The following is a 15,796-nucleotide window of genomic DNA, read 5'->3' as shown; positions in this document are numbered from 1 at the left end:
TGTCTGGTTACTGACAGCTGCCTTCTCTTCCTTTTCTCCTTTGTTCTCCTGACTTACCCAAAGGCTGTAGAATTACTGATCTATTTTTTCCATTGCCAATCATTATCTATTTCCTATTAACAACTTTCTGGCCATTAAAACACTGTAGATGTCACAATATTATACAGTCCTTGTTACTGTTTCCCCTGCAAGTTTCTTAGATTGAAATGGATGCTGAAGTAATTTAGTCTAAGGCAGTAACAAAATATAAGGGGAGATGGTGAAGAGATATCATAATGAAAAAATAAGTGTCTAACCTAAGGTCAAACATATTAAATCTTAATTAAATATCCCAATAGATAGGAAAGAAACTTGGGAACAACTCAACTTTTACTTGTGTTCTTTCTTAATTATCCTTGTATTGAATATTAAAATTTTTGTAACATAAAACCCGAGCAAAACTTAAAATACACATATATATTTATACATTATTTATTCACACGTGTGTCCATATGAGTGTATGTGTATCTACCTTATTACTAATGAAATCTATGTGCTTCAAAGTAGTTGTCTGTTTCTCTCTCAAGTTTAATTCCTCATCTTAAATGAGGCATGATTCAATATTTTCACCGGTGACCTGGATAAGTAAGTACAGGGTATTCTTACTAACTGTTCCAAAAAGCTTAAGCCAACAAGAGTAGCCAATATGCTGCTGTATTGAAAGAAAATTCACAATAATTTTGAGAATTTGAAGAAACAATTGGATAAAATTCAACACAAGCAACTGCCAAGTGATTAATCATCTGCATAAACTTGTTTCAAAGACATCATGTTAGGTAATAGTTCTGTATAAAAGGATGTAGGGGTTTAGTAGATCATAATCAGACCATCAGTCAAAATGTTGCAAAAAAAAAAAAAAAAAAAACCTAACCAAAACAAACAACAACAAAAAAACCCCAACCAACTCAGACATTATCATGATATATATAAAAAGCATCATCGCCTGTAAGATGCATGTAGTAATTTTTTCCCTCTACTTGCTATTGGTAGGCCTCAAGGCAGAAACACTGGCACAGAGAGTAAAGGAGAGAGCAGTAAGAATGATCAGAGGTCTAGAAAACACGACCTATGAGAAAACATTGAAATTGCTGGAACACACCAGAATTGTTAGCCTGAGGAAGCTTGGAGTGGATTGAGATAGCCTTCAAAAACATAAAAGGCTGCTGTTGGAAAGAAAGGAATACTCTATTTATGACCACAGGGAATAGAATAAATAATAATGGGTTTCAATCTCAAAAAAGTATAAAGTTACATTTAGCATTAAAATGTGTCACGGTAATATTAGTGAAGTTTCTTGTGAAACTGTGGCATCTCATCACTTTTTTTTTTGCTTGTGAGCTGAACTAGCATCTGTTAGAAATAACTGAGGAAAAGTTGCTGCTGTCTGGGGTATTAAAAGGAATAGGTGATCTACTGAAGTTCCTTCCAGCACTATGAATACAAGGTTACAGGATGATAATTTTTCTTTTTTTCACATTTGTTATGTTATTTCTGTGAATATTATAGATATAACATGCAGAGATGTTTTTAGTAGAATAGCAGAGCCTTTTAAAAATACTGCTGTGGGACAGGTAAATTACAGCAGTATCTAAATGTTTTTGCCAGATCAATATGGGTAAGCTTTACTTTGTGTCATACCTCTTAAAACTCAAAAACATCAGGTTGCATCCACACGGCTGGAGAGTTCACACATTAATGCACAGCACTAAAGCAAGTAAAAATTTAAATGTAACAGAATGTACAGGAAATAAACATCAAGTCAATCCTTCCCTACATCATGAATTTTCAAGCTTTTTTGAACTTCTTGAAAAGTTCACAAGCCTTTGAGCCAGGCTTACATGGCTCCAGTTAAGTCCCTGCTGTGTTGAGCATGTCAAAATCCATTGAACTGCTGATTGCAGCTGGCTTGATAAACTGAGCTGTTTATTTGTGGGAATTTTATGCATTTGACCAGTTTTGCATTTTTAATGAAATGCCTATGGCTTAACACAGCAGAAAACAATAAATGGTGCTGATTCTCATACTGCTTACATCATTTTGTGTTTGAATTCACTTCACAAATGTCAGTGGAATTTCTTCTGGATTACACTAATGAAACCAATTCAGAATCAGGCACGCTTTCTATAAAAAACTAAACCTATGTTTACTTTTTAAAAAGTCTTCATCTCCAAATGCTTTAAATACACAGTTAAACACCAAGTTAATAGCACGCAGCATTGTTCTCCCAAGCCCTGGCTCATTTTCTCACTCTGATTAGCTAGCAATTTGTACAATTACACCTAAATGGATGCAAAGCTGATTTCACCGCTTATTTTATTATAGCACTAAAGCAGGTACAGAACTATCTGCGATGCTTGTTTACAATATTACTCATAAACAATTTTTTTACACACTATTTCAATTTCCCAGCTTGATTAGCTACCAATCTGCACTAAACCACTCAACTTAAAAGGAAAAACTAATTGCTCTGAGTTTTTCAGATCATTTACATGCAACAGGATTTATTGGTGCTAATGAAGCTCCAAAACAGGAAGGCTTTTCTCTCACAGCGTTTTTGTGCCTTTCTACTTAATAATAAAATACATTTAAAATGACAATCTGAGAAAGTACTTTTAGACCTGTAGAGTAACTAATCAACCTGACAATACCCTTAAATCTATGAAAAATCCACTGAAATCAGTGGAACTCTAGGAACTTTAATTTAAAAATGCATTTTAGGACTAATTATTTAAAGAAAAATTTGCAATTGCAGAAAAAATATCCTCTTCCAATCCCAGCATATGAGGTTGCTCTTCCTAGCAAAATTAAACTGATTTTGATGCAAATATGACTTATTAATTCAAAATCTTCCTAGTTCATGTTTTAATTTTACAGTGGTATTGGCAAGTTTGGGCTTACAATGTTTTTGGGGTTTTTTGGGGGGGTTTTTTTGGTGGTTTTTTTTTTTTTTTTAACACAGAGGGAAGCAAAGTTGAAAATGCTACAACAGCTCATGAAGATAATTTTTACATAATCTAGTTCCTGTAGCTTGAAATAATCGTTTGTTCACTTCAACATAGGCTAATTTTCACTGCCTAATGGTTCATACTTTTCTCTGCCTCGCCTGACGTACAATGTCCTGCAATATTTCGCCTGCTGTGCAACTTCACATTGGTTCAAGGGAAGGGACATAAGCCTCCCACCAACCACAGCACAGTTCATGGCTTAAAAAGTCAAGGCTTCTGAGCCTGGAAAGACAGAGGAAACACAGAAATCAGGTCTTGATCAAATACCTCATCACTGAGAAATCATGCTAAAAACTTGTACTGTCAGTCTGGCAATACCCAAGTCTATTTGTGAATCCACAATCTAAAAAACACATAAAACCAAGTCAGTTTTCTAAATGCTTCAGCTTGTCAGAACAACACACATCTCAGATGTGTAATCCAGATGTAATGAGAGAGAAAAACAAGAACAAAGTCCAAAAATGTGAAGGTGCTGATCTGCTTCTGAAATGCTCTGCAAGGACTGGGAAGGCCACCGTTTGCCTAGTACTTGAAGCACTTGCCTGTGAAGTGTGAGACCTGACATCCAGAATCATCTTAGGCTGATGAAGTTAAAAGCCGTTAACAGCCTGAAAACTGTCATCTGTCAGTTGTAGCTACCTTCTTCTTTTCCTACTGGAGACGAAACGACAAGAATTAAAACTTTTAATAATCAGGCCCAGAAAAAAACAAGAAAGTATTTTACTTTTGTCCTGGATCTAGCTGGGATGGAGTTAATTTTCTTCATAGAAGAAGCCTGGTGATGTGGTTTGGATCTGTGACCTTAATGCTGTTAACACACCAGTGTTTTGGCTATTGCTGAGTAATATTTGCACAATATCAAGGCCTTTTCTGCTTCTCACACTGCCTGCCTCAAGAAAACCCATTGAAGTTATCTTTTTTCCATCCTTTTTCCCACTGCCCGCCGAGTAGGCTGGAGCTGGGCAAGAGATTGGAAGGGGACACTGCCGGGACAGCTGACCCTAATTGACTAATGGGATATTTCATACCATGCAATATCATGCTCAGTAATAAAAGCTGGTGAAAGAACAAGGAAAAGGATGATGTTTGGAGTTATGGCCCTTGTTTTCCCTAGTAACTGTCATGTGTGATAAAGCCATGTCTCCCTGGAAATGGCTAAACATCTGCCTGCTGATGGCAACTAGTGAATACATTCTTTATTTTGCTTTGCTTTCACTTTCTGTATTAAACTGTCATTATCTCAACCAAAAAGATTTTTCTCTTCTTTGCTCTTCTGATTCCCTCCCCCATCCCACTGGGGGAGAGGTGTGTGGGCAGCTGTGTGAGGGCTTAGCTGCTGGCTAGGGTCAACCCTCCACAACTTTGCAGCCAAGACATGAGGGCTGAGCTGAATTTGAGAAGCATGAAATACTCCTCCACACTGGGGTGAAGCTGATAAATTCCTTAAGGATCACACAGATCACTGACTGTTTTAAGTCAAAGAAAAAAGAAAACAGGATCATTATAACAAAAATTTTAAGAGTTTTAGGCTATTGGCCAGGTTCAGCAAGCTAAAAGTTATTCTTCAAACAGAGAGTCTAGAGGGTTTTTTTCCCCACTAATTTATTCATAAACAGAATATGTCCCTGACATGCCAAAGTCACTGGAGAACAGCAAACAGAAATTCACAAGTGAAGTTTTTCAGACTACAGAAGTTACCCTCTTAAAATTGTCAGGGTTATTTCTTAGAAAATGTATGAGATGGGATGCATGCACAAGAAAAGAAGCATCCTTTGGTATGCAGATGATAACAAATGTTCATTAAGAGTTCATTGGACTCAACAATGTTCCTTGTACATTGGCAGGAATAATCCTATCAGTAACTAAATACATGTTATGATACCTAAACCCTTGAAAAAATATCAGATGAAGCCACTGTCAGTTTACAGTTTATTTTGATATGAGCTCAGAAATGTCTTACTTCACTCAGACAGACCAAATGTCAGTGGTTTTCCAGAGTGTTAGTTTTTCAAAAGAAATACTGTGATCGCATTAGAAATTAATGTGATAAGCAAGCAGTTTCAGTAAATTCCATCCTGTTAAAATGTCAACAGTTAAGCAAGGAAGACCAAACTATACATGTTCTAATTTCTACCCAGACAGAAATTTTACAGTTTTAAAATATTACAGAATAACTCTTCTCTCAAACAAATGAAATTACATTCTATTTGGAACCTTTACTGTTTTTTTTTTTGTTTGTCAGCCTTTTTTACTTAGGTTAAAGGATGATTAGTCTTTTAAAACTCCATAATAAAACTAAATAATGAATATTCATCAGTTACAGATGTCATGATAAAAAGCAATATTACATAAAACAGGCTACAGCCTCTATTACAGAAGACATCAAGGTATTCTTTGTCCCTCCAACCTTCAAAAATATTATGATTTTATATATCTCTAAGAAAATTTGAAAGAAGCTTAATGTTCCAACATGTGATGTAGTTGATTTTGTTTCAGAAAGTACACAATCATACAAGAAAACAATGGAAGCTGATACTCTTTGTCAAGTAATTCATCATGAGTTGTAGAAAGCAACAAACTTGATCTGCCAGTTTTATGAAAACTAGTCAGATAAGCACAACACAATAATGCCAAGATGCTAAGTGTCAACAAGAAAAGCTGAAGAGAACAGAAGAATATAAATAGAGTACTTGACTCTGTAATACTACCTGATGTTAAGTCATATAGGGATTTGAACCCCCTGGAATCTGAGATTTGTTCACTAAATGTTGAATTAAGACTTTGAAAACAAAATGCATGCAATCCTCCCCTACATACACAAAACCAAGGGAAATTTTTCATGTTTAAAAAAATACAAAGTGTTATAATGAAAATAAATAATAACACTGCAAGATTTTTTTAATTTTATTTTTCAAATAGAAAATAATTACGATAAAGTAGTTTTATACCAAGAGAAGCAAAACTCTATTAGGGAATATTATCAAAAGGCCAGTGTAAATTAACTGACAGTAAGCTCAAATAAGCTTGGGAAGAAGCTAGAACATATCACAGGACTGGGTATCACAGAAAGAACTTGCCTAGACATTGTAACAGCACTTTACAGGCATCTTGGTCAAATGGCACACACTGAAAAGTAGGGGTTTATTTGGGAACAGGATTCTTCATTTGTGGCAGATTTCACAAACTAAGTCAAAGCTGTCAAATCTTGTAAATGAGAAAAGAATAATATTATTTTTTTTCTATTAATAACTGAAATAGTATAAAAGGCTATATGAGTGGTGTTGGGCTATTTCGACACCCCAGGACTCCAGAAAGAGTGTTATTCTAGAATATGTTTCAGAGCATTTATTTCAAGATCCTAATCATTCTTCAAACTGAAGATATCCATAAAAATAAGAATACAAATAAATGCAGTTTCTTGGTTTAAAAAAAAGGCTATAAGGACTTCCCCACTTGTTTGTTTTTCATATGTCCTCTCAAAATAACACTTCTTACTTTAAGAGTTTACAGCCTTCTGTGACAGACAGGGAGTACTTCATCTTCTTTTGGGCTATTTTAACCTGCCCAAGGGGGTATGCCCACACTGCAGACAAATGAAAAGGTGTGCTTTTAACTTTCAGTGTCTTATCTGCATAATGTAGCTTAAGCTAAATTAAGAAAGAACTATTATTTCAAGCTTATGGTATCCTCAAGTATTAAAGAAAGTATCTAAATATAGAAAAGATATTTTAAATTAACTCTAACCCTCAACCCCAGCTGATCATTCCCTAGTGAACATTTTCTCATTGTTTGTCCATTTTAATTCAAACAGTCCAAAACACAATGGGTTTCCAATAGAATAGATACACAATAAAAAATGTAGAGTTAATCTCCTTTCTTAATATACATTATTGGACATTAAAATGGATCTACCTGTATTTCAAAGGCAGGTACCTACAGACCAGTAATGTACTGATTAGGAGTATTTCAGAATTAAAGGAACACTGGACAGAGCATATCTGTGTACAGAAAGGCCCAGTTCAGTTGGTCAAAAATGGCTTTTACGTTACATGATTCTCTTGTCCTTGTTTGAACTTAAATGATAAATTTCTTTAAATCTGCAAAGAATTTCTGTGATTTCCTCTCAGTACCTCCCCACCATTAATACAAAATCAGTAGAATCTGTATGCATATTGCACCTAGACACTGATGCGGAGCTACATTATGCTCTGACTGAAGAGCATTGTCTTGAAGAAAGTGTATAGCAATTCCTAAAATTACTGTGTGGACTAAGTTCTTGAAAACTTTGTTTAGCTACAGGTCAATGAAAAGTAGCAGGAACACTGATGTATGCGGCAATGAGATGTCAGAGACTTCTTGACATGATTCAGTGCAACATGCACATAGAATGTGTATCTGTTAAGAGCCTGGTGCTGCTTATCTGGTATTAGATGTCATTGAATATGATTGATGTGGGTACCTTATAAAAGGCTGTGGAAATGAACACTTATGGAAGGTCTTCTCCAATTCATTGACACCCAGTAAGTTAGCCCACTGGTAACAATCTTTCTGAAGACGGAAGGAGACACAGCACAAATATGCAGAAGTTATATTCTTTGTGCATTTAATCTGTGGGAAAAAAAGCTTTCAGGGTGCAGCGCAGTATTATTTTGTAGAAACAGGGCAGCTGTTTCCTTTTGATCTCTATCATTGTTATTATAGTGAAGGACAGGGAGCAAAGGAGTGTAAAGGTTTTAGTTGTTTAAAAATAACGCTTTTAAAAATCTTTTAAAATATTGAAATTCTGAATTATGTTGTAAAATCCAAACAGAGGCAAAATGTACACTGTGAAATATTTCTAAAAAATTGGTGACTGTTCTGTCAAGAAAATCAGTCAAGCCAACATAACCAGGAGAGTAGCAGAAACTATAAGAAACATAAGGCTGTGGATATAAAAATTACTTTTTCCCCTATCCAGACATTCGAAATTTAAGCTTTGCATCCCTGAAGACAGCTGGACCTGCATTGTTTGGCCTAATTATAGGTTCAATATCACTTCAATAAAATAATTGAAAACTCTGGCATTTTCTTTTAAAAAGAAAAGAACAGAAGATTAGGAGTGGACTTGTGTTTTAATACATCTCCTGTGTAATGGAATGATACAACTACTATAGAAAGCAACCCATTTCTTTCAACATTCTATTCAATGTATTTGTATCAATTCCATATTAACAGTTTTCTGATTATATTTCATATTTACTGTCCATTAATTTTTAGGTTTTATATTGACAATGAAGAATTGCACAAAAAAGTTTTTTGAAAACTAGAAAACTGGAGATCTGGCAATGAAGTAGACGAGTGATGGATTTTATGAAGTTATGATTCTGGAATCCAAATGGTATTCTCAAAACAACCAACAGTAATTGACAGCACTGGCTTGTATTGCTAGGACTTTCAAAGGTGGCACTGGGATTAAGCTCCATGTTCCCATTGATACCAAATTTTTTCAACTTGTTTTGAATTTTTTATTATTTATAGTCAACTTTATACAACAAATAAATAAATTAAGAATTCTGTGAGTAAATCTCTGTCCATCCAGAGAATGGAACCAGAGTAGATGGAAGAGTAAGGAAAATGGTTATCTTATGCAGAAATGTAAATATGTTTGAGAATACTAAATAATTATGTATACTATTTTTGTTCCAAAAAATAGTTTAAAAAATTGATTTTGAACTATTTTGTTACAACTATTTGTAGTGTTTCTTCTTAGACAGCAAGCTTTCTGGAATCTCTGAACAATACCTAATGAGAATAATAAATGATATACAATTATTTCAATTATTGCAATATGATACCTTCAAAGATCATCTAGTCCAACCCCCCTACCATGGACAGGCACATCTTCCACTGCATGATGTTTCTCAAAACCCCATCCAACCTGACCTTGAACACTTCCAGTGATGGGGCACCTACAGCTTCACTGAGCAACCTGTTCCAGGGTCTCGCCACCCTCACTGTAAGAGATTTCTTCCTTATGTCAAATCTAAATATATCCTCTTTCAGTTTAAAATGATTAAACCTTGTCCTGTCATTACAGGCCTTGGTAAAAAGTTTCTCTCAGTCTTTCCTATAAGTCTTTTAATATATACTGAAAGACAGCAGTAAGGTCTTCCTGGAGCCTTCTCTTCTTCAGGCTGAACAACCCCAACTCAGCTTTTCTTCACAGGAGAGATGCTTCAGCTCTCTGGACATTTTTGTGTCCCTCCTCTGGACCCTGTCTCACAGGTCCATGTTTTTCTTGTACCAGGGACTCTCCAGCTGGAACTCCAGATGGTGTCCCTCATGAGAGCAGAGTAGAGAGGAAGAATGAACTCCCTTGACCTGCTGGCCACGCTTAACTTGATGCAGCCTAGGATATGATTGCTTTCTGAGCTGCAAGCCTATGTTGCTGGCTCAGGAACATTTTTTCATCCACCAGTATCACCAAGTCCTTCCCTGCAGGGCTGCTCTCAATCCATTCATCCCCTTGTCTGTATTGATATTGGGGGTTGTGCTGACCCAGGTGCATGACCTTGCACTTAGCCTTGTTGAACTTCATGAGGTTCGCATGGGCCCACTCCTCAAGCCTGTAGAGGTCCCTCATCAGCCTTCAAATATCAAGAAACCATGAGACAAACTTTTTAATATAACAAGACTGGTCTAAAACACAAGACAATTATAATAACAAGTTTAAAACCCTTTTAATTGTACTCTGTCTTCATGTAGTTTTCATTCTATCTGTATCCATAAGGACAATAAAGTATTTCCTATTTGTTTAAAAAAAAAACCCTCAGTTTTTAAAGAATTTATGTTTCTAGAATGGCTGCAGCTATCAGCAAAAAAAAACATATTTAACAATATGATAAATTATGAACATTATCAACATCAAATTAGACATACTGGAAAATAAACAATACAAAATATTTTGTTAAGTAGCTGTGTGATCCAATAATGGCTGATGGTTTGGAAAGAAGAAAAATTTAGATAAAAAATCATCCAGAAACTGCATAACAAAGGTTTCAATTTCCCAGTTACTGGAATACCCAACTAAGTCAGTTCACTCAGGTAGTTTCAATGAAGTTAATGAAAATGTTAGTGGAAGACATAGCTGTCTGCAAGTCTGGGGCCATAGAGGGCAATTCTATTGCCTGTAACATACAAGGGGAGAAGGTTTTTATTACATGGGCAGGAACTGGTTGAGAAAACAAGTGGGGCAGAGTAATCTTCAATTGCCACCAATTAACATATTATAAAGCATATCGCTAGGCTGATTTTATTTCCCTTCGCTTTTTCTATTGTTTAGTTACTGTTTAAGTTTTTCAAAGGCCAAACTCAGAATTTTCAGTTATAACTGTTGCAGAAAGGCAGAAGAAGATTCAGTTCAAAGAGCATAAAGTACTATAGAGAATGAAACAGAAGGAAAAAACATACAAACATATGGGCTGATATAAAATTGCCACAGCCTGCACTTAATAGAATAGAAACAGCAAGTGACTAAAATGAGTATGATTGAACAAAATGTTTCTACTGGAATAAATATTTATTATCAATATTTAAAAAGTTCAGAATTGATTCTAGAAATGGCTTTGTTGCAGAATAAGCTGTAGGAACATATGATTAATTTACAGTAAATTATTTTTTCAGAAAATTTGTAAAGGGAAGCATTAGAAGAACCTTTATAAACAGTTTCCTTACTGGTCAATAAATAAAGTTGAGTTAATTCTACCATTATCTCCTGATTTCACTTTCCAGAGGGAACACTGAATGCATCTCACTTAACTTGTTCATTTCAAATGATGAACATCAAAACCCAAGGCCTAGTCATTCTGTCATTTCAAGGTAGAGCAAGTAGAAGGCCATGCCATGAGTAGTGAGTGCCATCTTTTGCTGAATCCTCTGCTTCCTAGGAGGATTTCAACAGCACACACAGCAGTACTAATCTCCAACAAACATTGAATTTTTGCCGGTGGAGTAAAGTGTTTTTCTAAATTAAGGATCACAAAAACTGTGGGTGTCATAGCCGTACCTTCTTAGTGCTGTCCTGATGAAAGCCCATTCCTCTGTGGAAGGGGTAGCAAGGTGCCTGGGAAGTCCCTAGGCCTGCTCCTCCTGAGTCCAAAGCCTGGAAAATGAAAAAGCTGTATCTACTGTTTTATCATGGAGATGAACTCCTGCAGCATACGTAACTATTTGCCGGTACCGGGATGCAGCATGAGGACATGTTGCTGCTTGAGTGCTCTGCAGTTTACTGCTATGAGTGTTTTTTGTGGGAGCTCAGGAGTGCTTCTCACTATAGGTTATTCATGAAGCATGCACAACTGCCCAGCATGAGCACCCTTGAGGTGTTACTCCCTGTCATAACAGTGACTGTGTTTCTATACCCATTCAGCAAACTTGGAATTTGTTTGCAGACCCAGAAGAACCTTTGAAACAGTTCCTATAGGACAGATGGGCACACCCTTTAGGCCCAAATTCCAAATCCCAAAGATGCACCAGAGGGAAAACTGAATTTCTGAGTTGGTTGTTTTTTTGAAATAAAGCTCATCTAAAGCTACAAATCACCTGAGAAGATCTTGGCTCACATCTTTCTTTCTGGGAGCCCCAGGAAGCAGTATCCTGGGCTTTGACACATTTAAGCTATCTCTAATGCTCCCTGACATCCAGGGTCTCTTGGCCTTTCCAGCTGTTCTGTGATTATTCTCAATGCCTGACTGCTTCTATCAACTACTCACCCTCATCCTTTGTGACAGACCCTCTATCTTTGATGCTGTGATTTTCTACCATGTCTTTTTTCACCTTTGTGCCTTTCTTGCCACTCACAGTCTCAAGGACTAAACTTCTCTCTCAGATTCTATCAGCAAGGATTTAAGATTTGGCTTCAAAGAAAATTATGCTCAGATGAAACTGATGCCTCACTTAAGCTCTTAACACAGACTAAAGCCCACATACATGTAAAAAGACTTTCCCCCACACCACCAAATGATGCTTTTAGTAAGCACTGAAATGGGCAAGTTTAATAGGTAATGTAAGAAGGGCAGCAGATTTTACATACTTTTGTTTCAAAGTGTCACAGAGCAATGATGAGCTAGTCATTAATGCATTGTCCAAAAAATATCAAAATTTCCTAGAAGATGTTATCTTCCATTGGTTGCAAAAATTTTTAATGTTTCTTTCTTTTGCAAACTTCCCCAAGCCAGGAAAGGAATCAGTATCTCCCTCTCTCTACCCAGTTTTCCCAAATTCTTTACATTGTCATGATCAGCTTGTTTCCTCCACTGCAACCTTCAAATATTGATAAACGAAGGCTACCCCACAAAATGGTTATTGCTGTGGAACAAACTGAGCCTAGAGTTACCTTAAAAATACCACAGGGTATTTTTTGGGTTTGTTTTTTTCAAGAAATCGTAAGTAATTGTAGCATTGTTTACTCTGCAAACTGCCATGTCCAATCAGTGTCAAAGGGAATTTTAGGGCTGCTACAGGAAAGGATTGCTTACACTTGTGTATCCTTGTAGCTGCTAGCTACAAATTCAGTTTATTTCCTTTGTAACTACTATACCTATGCATGAAATTTCTTCATAAAAGAGGCAGACAATTTCTTTGTCTTGACCTACTTTAACTCTTAAGAAAATGAATAACTTGTCTAAACACTTTATTGACTGTCTGCTGACAAACTGTTCTTGCATCTGTGAAACTTCATCCAAGCTTTTTTTTTTTTTTTTCCTGCACCTCAGATGGCTGCTAAAGTTTGTGTTTGTGAGATCAAATAAAGTCCTCCCCAGCTGCACACTATTCTTTTTTTTTTTTTTTTTTTTTCCTCCTACTTGGAAGGTGTTTGTAGCACTGTATTACATACTTACAATTGACACTTGCAATGTACACAGGAACATAAACTGCAACAGTGGCTCCCTTTTAGCCAGTTTTTTAGATTTAATTGCTCCTTCTTAAAAAGCAATACTTTTGAGAGGCATTTTTAGCTTTTGAACCTGACAGCACAGTGCTGTGGATTTCATTCGTGCGTCCAAAATTTCCTGTGGCTGCCATGGGAATTCTTAATGTACCATGTTAGCCAATGTCAGCAGTAGTAAAGAAAGGACCACACAAAGTCAAAGTTTAATTTAAAATTTGCACTCACTAGACATTCAAGCTTTGCCAGACATCTGGGGAAAATAAACTAACCCTGGGCATGTAAGCAACAAGTTCTCCTCGCCCTGGCACCTTGGACCTTCTGTAGCGTACAAGCTGCTATCATCAGAGATTTACTCTTCCAAGCAATGCATTTTTTTCTCTCTTATTCTTTGCTTGATTCTTTTTGAAGCTTCATTTACCCACTGATACATAAATAGACTTCAATTATAGTGTATGTCAATTAGAATACAGTTGCCTTTTACTAGGAGCTGTAATATTTCAGGATCTCTATGGCCAAAAGCTACACTTATTTTAGCCCTGATGCTCCCCTATATAATAGAATTTGCTCCTTTAAATTACAATGGTGTAGTTAATGTATGGTTATAGATTGCCTTTTTCTAAAAGAACTTTAGGTCACAAAATTATACAAGGGATGCAGATTAAGCCACAAATGTTAACCTAGGTACTTCAGAAAAAAAAAATATTGGCATAATAGTATAGGAACATGTTACTTTTAAAATAGAAATGATCCATAATTGCTAGAAGAGTAGATAAGATGTTAAGCGCAAAAACGTAGCAGAATTTCTGATCCAGAATAATTTAGTTCACTTTATCTCACCGCCTTAGGCCCTATTAAATAACATGACACAGTGTTCAAATTGGTCATATTAGGATAGTTACATATTGAGAGAACTCTTGAGAAAGGCAAAGACTGTAAATAACAGCCATTGCTAGAGCCCTCAGGAAAGTCCAAAAAACTGATGAAGACGTGATTTTTTCCTGAGCTCCAATTTCTGCCTTTACTGCCCACAGAACAGATTTAGTCTCCTTCAGGTTCATTCTTTCCTTTCTCAGCTTCTCCCCAGCATTTTTCTTAGAGGATCATTTAGAATGAGCTACCCTCAAAACTCATTCTTTTTTCTTCTGTCTTATGACAAGTTTGGTCTGTGGACAAGCACTAGTATAGTTCTGGACCTTAGTATCTTTTCTAATCCACGTGCTTGAAACTTCCCTGTTCTCAAATTCTGTCTCTATCTAAAGAGATATTTTCAATTTCCTTTGTTAATTTGATTCTGTCTTCCTATGTGTACTGAAAATTTATTTCCTTCAAATTTTCCTCTATGATATTCTTTCTCAGTTATTTGGCTATGCTGTAAAACTTGAATCTAATTATGAAACAATATTTCTTTGTGCATCCAACCTACTCTATAATCCCTATTTATGCAAATATTCCACTCATTATTTTAAATATCCAAGCCTGACAAAGTGAAGAAAAAATACAAAGAAAAGTCCAGAGTTTATGGCCTTTACTTGAATTATAAATAAGCATTAAGTGTCTTTGATAGTATTTTTTTCATTTAAATGGCACAACAGACTCTGAGTCAAGAAGCAAGCAAGGTATAAACAAAGGGAAAAGTATAGCTCTTAATTCTGGTAGCTAAGGGGAAGGAAAACAAAAGATATGCCAGTGTCTTCAGATAACTGTGAACTTTTACCCCATTCTGGAAGAAGACAGGAGACAGAGTGTTAGATAGAATGTATTTCTACATCTGTGGGCTTTAGCAAAGCATGACAGGGTTTGTGTCCAGCTTTAACAAGAAATTACATATGAGAATGTAATCAGAAGTCAAATAGGAGGCAGGCAACTTCTCAGTCCCCTGTTTTGCATGCCTCTCTCACCATAAGCTCATACCGTCAGACAATGCCCTTGCTGCCTCCCTGCCTTCGAATAGGCTACAGGTGACCAGTCCCCCATGGAGGTAAAGACCCCACTGACTATGGGCAATTCTGCACAGAAATCCAGCTATGAGATAGTGCTTTTGTTTTGTCCTGAAAAAAAAGAAAAATAAGACAAAGTTCTTCAGAAAGGCTTAAACACATATACTAAATTGTTTCAAAATGAAGAATAAGTACCATCACTATTTATGATTCGTAAAAGTTGTATATGTGATAAAGATTGTAAATGTAAGCACGATAACCTAGTGGTACCAACATAGCTTACACCATTATCAAAGTTCACTTCCTCAGATTGAAGAGTTTACTGGGAGTTTAAAGTAATTGAAAAAATACACAAACGTGCCCACACAATCACAAACATGCACACACATGCATATACCCATTCCTTTCACTTAACTGTCTATTCCTGTTGTCTAAGGGAACACTGACTTAACATTTTGTTATGGAAAGACTAAAACAATATTGCAGGCTAACATAAGCCTTAAGTGACTTATCAACAGTGACAGCAGTATGTGTAAAGGAGACTCTAATATGAGCCTGAAAGTAAGACAAGTGTGGGTTTAGCTGCTGGCCGAGTGACAATATCAGGGAGGCTGTGGCCCAGCGACCTGTCAAATACAAGGCACATGTGCTGCTAGGAAAAAGAGCGCCAAGTCTGGCAGACCTGCTTGTATCTGATCTGCTTTAATACTGTCTTATATCCAGTTCTTGAAAGCATTAGTTGTTTTCAGGGCCCTGAGTGCCTTCCCTGCAGACCCCAGGGTTCAGCTGCTTGGGTTCTCAGCTGACTTTGAAGATGCTCCTTTCTGGCTGTGAGAAGCCCCAGCAGAGACCCACTTCCATTAGCCTGGGAGCTGCTTTTAAGCTCA

The sequence above is a fragment of the Falco punctatus genome (assembly GCF_963210335.1).
Source record: "Falco punctatus genome assembly, chromosome: 5".
In the NCBI taxonomy this organism is placed as follows: domain Eukaryota; kingdom Metazoa; phylum Chordata; class Aves; order Falconiformes; family Falconidae; genus Falco; species Falco punctatus.
The sequence above is the reverse complement of the archived record's forward strand: the minus strand, read 5'-3'. Positions refer to the sequence as shown.